The sequence below is a fragment of the Rhinolophus ferrumequinum genome, chromosome 13 (genome assembly GCF_004115265.2).
Source record: "Rhinolophus ferrumequinum isolate MPI-CBG mRhiFer1 chromosome 13, mRhiFer1_v1.p, whole genome shotgun sequence".
Taxonomy (NCBI): Eukaryota; Metazoa; Chordata; class Mammalia; order Chiroptera; family Rhinolophidae; genus Rhinolophus; species Rhinolophus ferrumequinum.
The window spans coordinates 4,195,814-4,208,631 of record NC_046296.1 but is presented as its reverse complement, the minus strand read 5'-3'; the positions used below and the strand labels follow the sequence as shown (position 1 = coordinate 4,208,631).

The 12,818-nt window shown below is 38.3% G+C and overlaps 1 protein-coding gene and 1 pseudogene across 2 annotated transcripts in view; both read right to left on the bottom strand.

Moving 5' to 3' along the window:
- AFF3 (ALF transcription elongation factor 3) overlaps positions 1–12,818 on the bottom strand; it is a 538,469-nt gene that overhangs the window by 502,402 nt on the left and 23,249 nt on the right. The window lies entirely within an intron of this gene.
- Positions 10,801–11,271, bottom strand: LOC117032955 (40S ribosomal protein S18-like; annotated as a pseudogene).

Genomic DNA, 12,818 nt, shown 5'->3' with positions numbered 1-12,818 from the left:
CCTCTGTAACATGAGAAGGCTGGGCTGGACATTCTTTGTCTCTGTCAGTTCTAAAAAGGTTGGAGTTCTGTTTTCAGTTGCCACTCCTGTGCCTGTACCAGACAGAAATTCCTAGAGTACATCAGGAGAGCCATCTATCTTGTTTCAAGATAGGACCTTCTACTCAGCTTAAACAAATCTCAAGGTATTGATTGGTCTGTTCCAAAGAGGAGTGCTTGTTCTTTTAAGTGTTAACAGCCAGCAAGACCACGGTGTCCAGGAGAAGGTCTGGGAGGAAGCTTAGATCTGGGAGGAAACGTGGGGGAAAGTTACAACATGACTGTGAGTGTCAGACTTTTCTCTATGGCAGCACCAGAGAGTATTTAAGCATGGAGCTGATAACCTCCGTGAGACCCCTGGAGGACACTATAGTTGCGAGTGGCCCAACTATGGCTCACAGCCTGAAGACAGAAACTTCCTAATTACATCGCGTGGACTTAAACATTGAAGGGCCAAGGGCAGCCATAGGTCTTTCAGATAGAAGTAGGGTTTCCGGGCAGGAATTCTCACCCGTTCTCAGGAATGTTTTCACTTTCCTGTTCCTGAATCCGGAGATATAAACTGTTTTCTGTTCTCCATGATGAATCGTTTCCACAAAGTGACAGCGATACTATCAGTCACCTGCGTTCAAGGAGCCGATTTTCCTGATTTCCCTACCAACTTTTCTCGGGATTCGGCAATGGGAAAGTGAAAAAATTCCCGAGAATGGGCGAGAATTCCCGCCCGGAAACTCTAGGTAGAAGTATCTCCTACAACTCAAAGTCCGTAGTGGAGGTCCTCCAGTCCAGAAAAAGAAGAAACAGAGGGCAGAATCTATCTCAGCAGAAGCCTGAAACATAGGTGATGGCAGTCACAGATGGTTACCTAAACAGTATCTATCCACCCTCTTTACTAACAAACCCTGAGTTTGGTATATCTTCAGGTTCAGCAAGAACCAAACATGTAACACAGTTTGGTTCAATGAGACCATAAACTTAAGTCAGCTGGAATTTCCTGGAAAGTTTTGCTTTTCTGGAATAGGCACCACCCATTGGTCTACGTCACTTCCTTCTTCTTTCTGTCCAGAAAGCAACTGAAGGCCTGAGGTAGCGCAGCCGTCTTGGACCTTGCAGGCAAAAACCACAGTCTAAAATTGGCAGATCTGAAGTTAAAGGGAAACTACGTCCTTCATGGTTTCTTCACACAATTTTACCATCTTTCGACCACCTACCTAGCTCTAGCCTTTTGGGAACAAAATAAGACCCTATTTGGCTGAGCCACTGTAGTCATGTTTCGATTATCACTGGCAGAGGAGTCCTGATCCCTCCAGTGTGCCCTGCACACTGCCACATACAGTCAGGTCTACCAGATGTCCCAGCCTTGTGCCCCTGCAGGGGCAACACTGCAAAAATAAATAAATAAATAACTGTGATTTGGAAAGTCTATGTTTGCTTTCTTAAATATCATCTTGCCTTCTGGGTTCATCGCAACTGTAAGAAAGTCAACTAATAAGAAACCCATGTTTCATTGTTTGAACATTGATTAATGTGGCTCCAGCATTTTTGAATATTCCATATTAATAATTGTTTCTTTATGTTCATATTATTTATTAACCTGATTAAGTTACTGTTACATCCTCACAGGGACACTATTAGATCTCATTTCTGGAAAAGAGTGCAGGAATAATAATTGTCAGCCTTTCTTGTGTTTGCCACATACACAAAAATATGCAAGTTGCAGACCCTGTCATTGTTTCTACTAATAAACTAATTACCACTGTATGAAGCTGATTTACTTCAGAAGGAGTTTAGAAAACAACTAATTAAGTACAGTATTTTGAAATATAAACTGCATTATAGGGTTAGAACCCTATAATAAAATCACAGAAGCTTGAAAGTCAAGAGAAACCAGAGAGACTCTCTTTAGCTAACCTCCTACCCAGTGCGAGAATTCCGTCTCTATCAGCCCTCATACGCTCAGCCTACACAGTAACATTTCTAGTGATAGGTAGCTCGCTGTCTCAAAAAACTTCCTACTCCATTCTTAAGGAGCTCAGCTCTGACTGGAACAACATTCTTCCTTATATGTAAGAATCCCAAATTGATCTTCCTATGATTTCCTAACACATCACGGGCTTACCACAAGCATCCCATCAGTGCCCAGTTTCACTCAATTCCTTCTCTCGGTCCCCCATGTAATGAGACTGTTCACCTCAAGTGCTTTCCTTTGACAGAGGGAATTCCTTCTGCAGTTGGGAATTCTATGCAGAGAAGAGGAGCCAGTCTCCTAAGAAGGACCACACGGACAGGGGAACAAGAGACACCCCGACTTCTTCCCACGGGAAGTTGGTTTTTGGGGGAAGGGAGTTTCACAAAGAAGCTGGAGCTGGCCTCAAGAAGGAACACGCCCACCACAAGATAAGGAGTAAGGACACTCCTCAAAAGGAAGATACCGCCCTGCTGGATCTCAAGGTAGAAGATGAACAGTGGGGGTGGGGGTGGGGTTGCAAAATGGGAGCCCAGATCATGTCAGGAGGATGAGAGCAAGGACAGGAAGAGTCCTGATTAAAGCTCTGAGTCCAAGGTCAGGCCCACTCCTAAAGAAGGTCAGCAGCTCTTTCAAGGGATGGTTCCCAGTGTTTTTCCAAAGCTCCAACTCTCCTGTGATGCTTATTATAATTCTATGTTCTTGGCACAGACAGTTACATTTTTATGAATTTAGCATTACTTTCTGCCATTCTCTAGACAACAGTATGAGGTTTATTAAAACATCATGGAAAATTCATACTCTTGGGCCTGAGTGAGCATCAGCCCACACTGCCATGTTGTCATCCTGTCATCCTACTTTGAAGAATGCAATCTCAAGTCAGGGATGAAGTCACTGGGGGTACCCAACCAAGCCCAAGTCTAAGAGGCCACTATGAGATCGCAACAATCACATCGATTTTTTTTTCTTTACCGAGAAACATTAATGAGTACCTCATACATGCCAATCAGTGAGTTAAGAAATAAAGAAAGAGAAAGAAATCAAACAAAGTTTGAACACCCACAGTCTAAAGGATAATGCACATACACCTTCATTCGCTTACTCGTTCTTGGCTTGAATACATATTTATTGAGCCAGGTATGTGCTCAGAACTCAGCTAGGCACTCGGGCCACCATAAGTGAAACAGACCCGGGGCTCCGATTATATGATTAGTGCTACGATGAAGGAATTGCAAGCACTCAAGGAGATCTCTCTAGAAGGAATGGCTGACTTGTATTCCAAATCAAGAACTGAGTTATCCAGAATATGGTGGGTGGGAGAGAATGGAAGGTAAGACCAAATCCCACATGCCATACTGTTACTGGCTAGGACAGAGGTGGCTTCAGAGCCATAGGAACAAGGGCCAGTGGGCGGTGACTTCTGCCTGAGGTGCTTAAAGGGCTCGATACAGAAGATGACATCTGGGACGGGTCTAAAAGAATGAGAGCCAAAGGGACAGTGGGCAGTGGTGACAGAAGAGCATTCCAGACAGAAAGAAAAGCACACGAGAGAGCACAGAGGCATGAGGCATGTCACATTCCAGTGACAGAGAAGGTTCCACGCGGTCAGAGTGGTGCCTTGGGGTGGGCGGTGGTCAGAGTCGGCCGGCCATATTCAGGGTGGGAGCAGGAGGTTGGGGCCAGATGCTAACAAACCCCGTTTTGCTGTTGTGAAAACATCTAAAGTGAGCAGGAAATGAACGCGAGAGATTCAGTAGAGCAGTCAGTGAACACCCAGCTGCCAAACCCAGGGGCACAACTGAGAGCTGAAAAGAGGAAATGGTTTCTGAGAAACCAGAGAAAGGATTTCACAGGGCACTCAGCCCAGAGGTTTGACCTTCTGGGTTGTAAAACCCAGCAAGACTGTACCCCCCCTACCCCCAGCCCAGGGGTGGCCACCATCATTGGCAGGGCCCAGAGCAAAATGGAAATATGTAGCTCCTTGTACATAAACTATCAAGAATTTCAAAATGATGACGGCAGAACATTAAACCAAGCACAGGACCGTTCCAAGTGTGGGGCCCCGTGTGACTGCATAGGTGGCACGTCCATGAAACTGGGGCTGCTGAGGTGTTTTGTGCTAAAGGGTACCTCTACATGAACAGGGTGAGTGTTTGCGACACACTAACTCCCTGCAGCCTGGTGTCCAAGGACTGGTTGGACAGCGCGTCTAGAGGGCAACACTGCACTCTTACAGTCTGTACCACGCAAGTCATCCCTGCACTTGAGTTTGTGCCAAAATGGAAAGGTTCTGTTTTTCCTGATCATACTGAAAATATACACAAAGACAATTCAAGCCATGCACAGCAGTATGTGACAGGGGAAAACTTTAAATCACCATAAGTAGTACTTTCCAACTTTCTCTCCCCTTTTTATAAGAGTGAGTCCTCAACAAGATTTCTGTTTGGTAAGCAAGGTGATGATAGAGACGTAAGTTAGGGAAACCAAGGGAAGGGGGAAATTGTTCTGCAAACAAACAAAAAATCCAGGAGTAGAGAAAGAAATGAAGAGCTAGGCCAGAGAGGGAAGGGAAGGAAAGGGGCATCAGCCGAAGGGAGGAAAATTTAGGGAAATATAGAAATCTCCAAATGGGATTTCAGAAAGTTTTGCAATATGATGTAATCACATTCTCTATCCTCCTTATGAGGCTTAAATTAAAAACTGCATTGCTCGTCAAAGTTTAGGGAGGGAGGGAGGAAGAGAGACCCTGACTCAGAGAAAGCCATCACACAAGTGGCCAGAGAAAGGTGTCTCTTCTGGCCCTGAGCTAAGACATTTTCTTCCGTGACCCTGTCATTTCCATTGATCTATTTGCCTATCCTTGGGTTAGTTGCACATTTTTAATTACTGTAGCTTTATAACCAATGTTGATGGCTGGTAGAGCCACTTACTCCCACCTTGGTCTGCATTAAGATAATCTTCTATTCCTTGCTGTTTGTTTTTTATTATCATTTTAGAATCAGCTTCTCAAGTTTCTCACACATATGCACACACACGCTTGCACACACTCACACATGCACACAAAAAACCTGTTAGCAGTTTGAGAGAAATTGCTTTGACTATATAGAACAGTTTGGGGAGAATATGCCAGCAGTTTTGACTCTTCTGATCCATAAACATGCTACATCCCTCTATTTATGTAGTTTTCTCTTTACTTCTATCAATAAAGTTCATTATCCTTCTGCATGGAAATCTTGCATATCATTTCTTAGATTTTTTTTTCTCTACGTATTTGATTAAAACAACCTACTCAAATAATTTGTCTATAGTTTTATTTCCTATGTACACAATGATCCAATAATACCATATGAGTGATGGCTGCTTTTTTTCCCCTTCTGCAATCCTTACACCTTTAGTTTCCTGTTTTCACTTGCCAGCAGAACGCGAAACACAATTTTGAGTAGAAGCAGTAATGGGCATGCTTGTCTTAGTCCTGATTTCAAAACGAGGAATTTTTGGTAGGCTCTTTACCAGATTAGGCAATTTCCCATCTACTCCTGGCTTGTTAATAAATAAAGTTAATAAATTAACTCCTGGTGTGTTAATAAATAAATTATTATTTTGTTTATTAGAATCATGGGTTGATGCTGAATTTTATAAAATGTTTTCTATGGCCTGTTGAGATAATTCTACTATTTATAAAAGTGAGAATTAAAGGGCTCGATAAAGAAGATCAACTCCTTTTTGACTCCTTTTCTTCTATGCATGGTTAATATAGGAACCACACTGATTGATTTTCAAGTCAAACCAGCCTTGTACTCATGGAATAAACACAACTCCATGGTGATGCTTTACTTTTTATATATTTATTGCTCGATTCACTGTGCTTTTTTTTGAGTGTGTGGGGGGGGGATGTCTGCACCAATGGTCATGAATAAATGACTTTTCTTATTTTGAAGTGACCTTGTTAGCTTTTGTTAAGAAAACCCCTCCTCGAAAATGAATTGGGGAGATTTACCTCTTTTTCTTTTTATTCTCTGCATTTGTTTGTGTAATAGTAGCATGATTTCTTCTCTAATTATTTAGTGGCATTCACCAGTAAAGTCAGGGCCTAAAGTTTTCTTTGAAGGAATATTCTAAATTACAGTTTCAATTTTAATACTTTTAAGTATATTTTCTGTCAATTTGTGTTCTTCTAGAAAGGTATCCAAATCATGAAAATTTTCAAATTGATTGCCATAGTTATGATACTTACTTCATGTCTCCTGTTATCTTTAGGATCCACAGTTATCCCTTTTTGCATTCCTTACAACCCTTAGTTATGGCTTCTCTTCCTCTCTCTCTTTTGAAATCAATCTCACCAGCACTCCGTTCTCTTAGCAAATTTCAGTTATACAATACATTGTTATCAACTATAGTCACCAAGTTATACATTAGATCCTCAAACCTCGTTCATCTTATAACTGAAAGTTTGTATCCTTTTACCAAACTTTCCCTATTTCCCCCACCCCTTATACTACTCTATTTCTATGTTTTGTTTTGGTTTTAGATCCCATATATAAGTAATATCAAGCAGTGTTTGTCTTTATCTGGCTTCTTTTATGTAGCATAATGCCTTCCAGGTTCATGCGATCACAAATGACAAGACTTCCTTTTTATTTAAGGCTGAATAATATTTCGTTGTACATATAAGCAACATTTTCTTGATTCACTGATGGACATCTAGGTTGTTTCCATACCTTGGCTGTTGTGAATAATGCAGCAATGAGTATGGGAATACAGATATCTCTTCAAGGCAATGGTTTTGTTTCCTTTGGATAAATACCTAGAAATGGGATTACTGGATCATATGGTAATTCTATTTTTAATTTCTTAAGGACCCTCCTTACTGCTTTCCATAGTGGCTGCACCAGCTTATATTCCCACCAACAGTACACAAGGGTTCCCTTTTCTCCACATCCTTGCCAGCACTTGCCATCTCTTTATCTTTTTGATAACAGCCCTTCTAATGGTGTGATATCACCTGATTTGCATTTAGTTTGCATTTCCCTGATGATTAGTGATGTACCTCTTTGCTATTTGTAGGTCTTTTTTGGAAAAATGTCCACTCAGGTCTTTTGCCCATTTTTAAAATTGAGCTATTTGGGTTCTTGGTATTGGGTTGTATGGGTTCCTTATATATTTTGGATATTAGCCCCTTATCGAATAGGTGGTTTGCAAATCTTTTGTCCCATTCCAGTGCTTGCCTTTTCATTCTGTTGCTGGTTTCCTTTGCTAAGCCGAAACTTTTTAGTTTGATGTAGTCCCATTTGTTTATTTAGGTTTTTGTTGCCTTTACTTTTTGAGTCAAATCCAAAAACTCACTGCCAAGACCAAGGTAAAGGAGCTTACCTCCTATGTTTTCTTTTAGGAGTTTTATGGTTTCAGGTCTTATGTTCAAGTCTTTACTCCATTTTGACTTGAGTTTTGTGTAGGATATAAGCCAGGAGTCCAGTTTCACTCTTTTGCACATGGCTATCCTGTTTTTATGATATTTATCAAAGAGGCTATCTTTTACTATTATAAAAGTAATAGTACGTGTACAACTCCTTTGTACAAAATTAATTGACCATATATGCATGGGTTTATTTCTGGGCTCTCTATTCTATTTTACTGATCTATGTGTTTGTTTTTATGCCAAATATCATTCTGTTTTGATTACTATAACTTTGTAATATAGTTTTAAATCAGGGAGTGTGATGCCTCCAGATTTGTTCTTTGTCAAGATCGCTTTGGCTATTTGGAGTCTTTTGTGGTTCTTTACAAGTTTAGGATAGTTTTTTTCTATTTCTGTGAAAAATGCCATTGAGATTTTTATAGATATTGTGTTGAATATGTAGAACACTTTGGGTAGTATGGACACGTTAAATGAAAATCCATGAAAACAGAATATCTTTCCATTTTTTTGTACCTTCTTCAATTTCTTTTATCAATGTTGCATAGTTTTTGGGGCATAGATCTTTCACCTCCTCAGTTAAATTTGTTCTTAAGTATTTTATTTTTTTATTTAATGTAGGATTATGGAATATAATAAAACAATTAGTTGAGGAAAACCCAAAAAACACTATGATAAACTATATACAGGTGTCCTAATACTTCATAAGCATAGATTGCTAGTTACCTATTCTTGACTAATTTGTAATCTCTTAACATCATTTATTTTTTTACATTTCACTCATTCAGCAAATATTTATTAAATGCTTACTATGTGCTACCTTATTCTTTTGAGGCTATTGTAAATGGAATTGTTTTCATCATTTCTCTTTCTGGTAGCTCATTGTTAGTGCACAGAAATGCAACTGAGTTTTGTATATTGAATTTGTATCTTGCAAGTTTTCTGAACTTGTTATTAGTTCTAACAGTTTTGGGATTTTGTTTTTGTATTGTTTGTTTGTTTGTTTTGGTGGAGTCTTTGGGGTCTTCTGTATATCATACCGTCTCACATACCAAGAGCAACAGTTTTATGTCTTCCTTTCCAATTAGGATATCTTTTACTTCTTTTTCTTACCTAATTGTTCTGGGTAGGACTTCCAGTAGTATATTGAATAAAAGTGGAAAGAGTGGGTATTCTTTTCTAGTTCCTGATCTTAAAGGAAAAGATTTCAGCTTTTCACCATTCAGTATATTAGTGGGCTTGTCATATTATATATGGCCTTTGTTATGTTGAGGTACATTCCTACTATAACTAGTTGTTGAGAGTTTTTATGTGAAAGGTTGCTAAATTATATTAAATCCTTTTTCTCCATCTATTGAAATTATATTATTTTTATCTTTTATTCTGTTCATATGGTATACCTCATCAATTGATTTGTGGATGTTGAACCATCTTTGCATTCCTGGAATAAATCCTACTTGATCATGGTGTATGATCATTTAATGTACTGGTGATTTGGTTTGCTAATATTTTGTTAACGACTTTTGCATCCATCAGGGATATTGACCGGTAATTTTCTATTCTTATGGTGTTGTCTGGCTTTGCTAATCAGGGTAACGCTGACTTCATAAAATGAGTTTGAAAGTCTGACTTCTTTAGTTTTTTGGAAGAGTTTGAGAAAGATTGGTATTAATTCTTTAAATGTTTGGCAGACTTCACCAGTGAAACCATCTGATGACGGAATTTTGTTTGTTAGATGTTTGATTGCTGATTCAATCTCCTTATTAGCAATTTGTCGATTTAGGTTTTCTATTTATGATTCAGTCTTACAGGTTATGTGTTTCTCTAAATTTATCCATTTCTTCTAAGTTATCTAATTTATTGGTGTAAAATTGGACATAGTGATCGCTTATGATCCTTTGATTTATGTAGCAACCATTGTAATATTTCCTCTTTCATCTATAATTTTATTTGAGTTCTTTCTCTTTTTGCTTAGTAAGTCTAGCTAAAGGTTTGCCTATTTTGTTTATCTTTTTAAAAAATCTTTTACTTTCATTGATCTGTTCTATTGTTTTTTTCATCTCTATCTCATTTCTGCTTTGATATTTGTTTCCTTCCTTCTAATAATTTGGGCTCAGTCTGTTCTTTTTCTAGTTCTTTGATGGTAAAGTTCAGTTTTTATTTCCTCAATGTAGGCATCTATCACTACTCTGCATTCAGTGTTTTGTTTTCAGTTTAATGTCACGAGACTTTTTTTTTCCTTCTTTGACCCACTGGTGGTTCGGTACACTATTGTTTAATCTCCATATATTTGTGAATTTTTCAGTTTTCTTCTTGTAAATGATTTCTAGATTTATACGATTGTGGTCAAATAAGATGTTTGATATGATTTTAATCTTCTTAAATTTATTAAGGCTCGTTTTGCAGATTAACATGTAATTTATCCTGGAGAATGTTTTGTGTGTACTTGTGAAAAATGTACATTCTGCTGCTGTTGGATGAAATAGTCTACAAATATCTGTTAGGTACTTTTGATCTAACATATAGTTTAAGTCCAATACTTCCATATTAATTTTCTGTCTGGATGGTTTATGCATTGTCAAAAGTGGGACATTGAAGTCCTCTACTATTACTGTATTGCAATCTATTTCACCCTTCAGAACTGTTAATACTTGTTTTATGTATTTTGGTGCTCCTATGATGGGTGCATGAATATTTACTAATGGTATATCCTCTTGAATAATTGATCCCTTAATTGATCCCTTTGTCATTATATAATGACCTTCTTTGTCTCTTGTTATTCTTTGGCTTAATGTGTATTTTGTCTGACATAAGTATAGCTATCGCTGTTTTTTTTTCTTTTCTTTATTTTTCTGTATTTTGTTTTTGGGGTTTTTTTGTTTGTTTGTTTGTTTCCATTTGCATAGAATCTTTTTCCATCATTTTACTTTCAGTCTATGTGTGTCTTTAAAGCTGAAGTGAGTCTCTTATACACAGCATATAGCTGGGTCTTGCTTTTAGCTCCATTTAGCTATTCTATTTTTTTTACTAGAGAATTTAATCTCTTTACATTTAAAGTAATTATTGATATATTTGGACTTACTATCGCAATTTTTTTTTATTATTGTTTTGTACTTCCTATGTTTACATCTCTCTTGCTCTCAATCTTTGTGATTTAATAATTTTCTATAGTAATATGCTCTAATTCCTTTCTCTTTGTAGTATCTACCACAAGTTTTTCCTTTATGATCACCATGAGGCTTACATAAAACATTTATGGCAGTCCATTTTAAGCGGATAACAGCTTCACTTCAAATGCATATAAAAGCTCAACATGTTTACATTCCCCTGTTCATTTTTGTTTTTTAGGTGTATAAACTCTTTAACAGACAAGGCCGACAGATTTATTTCTTCTTGGAGATACCCACAATGTGGCTTTGGCAGCCGGTGGTCTTGGTGTGCTGGCCTCAAATATGAAGTCCCCAGAAGTGGTGCAACCCTCTGTGGGCCCAAATTTTCTTCAGTTGCTCTGGGTCTTCACAGAGCTTGCTGACCAGACCATTGGCCAGGACCGAGCTGTGTTTTCCATCCTTTACATCCTTCTGTCTGCTCAAGAACCTTCACATCCTTCTGTCTGGGATCTTGTTCCTGAGTGGATTCTGCATAATGGTGATCACACATTCCACCTCATCTTCAGTGAGCTCTCTGGTCCTTTTGGTGATGTCAATGTCTGCTTTCCTCAACACCACATGAGCATTATCTTTGCCCCACACCCTTAATCGCAGTGATGACAAAGGCTGTTTTCACCACTCATTGATATTAGTGTAGAGCCCTTACAAAATGCACTGAAACTTTTCTGGGATCACTAGAAACATGGCGGCAGCCCCAATGGCAGCATGTAGGCCTCCTGTGGAAAAGCTCCCCATATTTTATTTTAATATCACAACGTACATCTTTTTTACATTGAGTCTATTAACAAATTATTGTAGTTATATGTATTTTTAATAATTTTGCATTATAACATTTATAGTAGTTATAAGTGATTTACCCACCATCATTACAACATTAAAGTGTCCTTAATTTACATTTTTACTTTTATCAGTGAGTTTTATACTTTCATATGTTTTCCTGTTACTTATTATAGTACCCTTTTGTTTCAGCTTGAAGACCTCCCTTGAATATTTCTTATAAGGCCAGTCTAGTGGTGATGAACTCTTTCAGCTTTTGTTTGTCTAAAAAACTTTTTATCTTTCCTTCAATTCTGAAGGACAACTTTGCTGGGTAGAGAATTCTTGGTTGGCAGTGTTTTTATTTCAGCACTTTGACTACATCTTCCCATTCCATTCTGGACTGCAAGGTTCCTGCTGAAAAATCTGCTTCTAGTCTTATGGGGGTTCCCTTGTATGTAACAAGTTGCTTTTCTCTTGCTGCTTTTAAGTTTCTCTCCTTGACTTTAACTTTTGACAATTTAATTATAGTGTCTTGGTTTAAGTCTTTTTGAATTCATCTATGGTACTGTTTGGGCTTCCTTGATCTGGATCTCTGTTTCTTTCCTCAAGTTAGGAAAGTTTTCAGCCATTATTTCTTTGAATAATATTTCTGACTCTCTTTCTCTCTCTTCTCTTTCTGGGACCCCTATAATGTGTATTTTGGTACTCTTGATGATTTCCCTTAAGTTTCTTAAGCTATCTTCACTGTTTTTCAGTCTTATGTCTTTTTGCTTCTCTGACTTAATGAACAGCACCACCCTGTCTTCATGCTCACTGATATTTTCCTCCACTTGATCTAGTTTGCTGTTGAACCCCTCTATTGAATTTTTTTCATTTTTGATTACTGTATTCCTCAGCTCTGTGATTTCTGTTTGGTACTTCTTAATATTTTCTATCTGCTTTTTAAAAATCCCCACTTTGTTCATGATTGCTCTCTTGACCTCAGTGGGCATCTTTATGACTATTATTTTGAACTTTTCATCAGGTAAATTACTTATCTCCATTTCATTAAGATCTGTTTCTGAGATTTATTTTGTTCTTTTGTTTGAAACATTTTCCTCTGTTTCATTTTCCTTGACTCTTTGTGTTGGTTTCTGTGCATTAGAAAAAAACAGCTTCCTCTTCCAGTTTTCTCATTTGTGTAGGAAATGCGCTTTGTCAATCAGCCCAGCCTGCACACCTGGTTGCCTCTCAAACCTTTGTGATTATCCAAGTTGCCCTCTTTGTTATTAGTGGCTCCCAGTAGTTGAGGGTGAGCCAAGATCTGCTAGTGCCCCAAAGGGGAAGATCACATTCAGCACCTAGATGCAGGCTGATTGGAAGCCAGACCCTCAGACAGCAGCTGGAAAAGTATATAGTTCAGCCTCTTCCAGGGAGAAACTGATAGTGTTTTTTGCTTCCTCTGTACTGGGCCTGGGTGTAGATCCATAGTG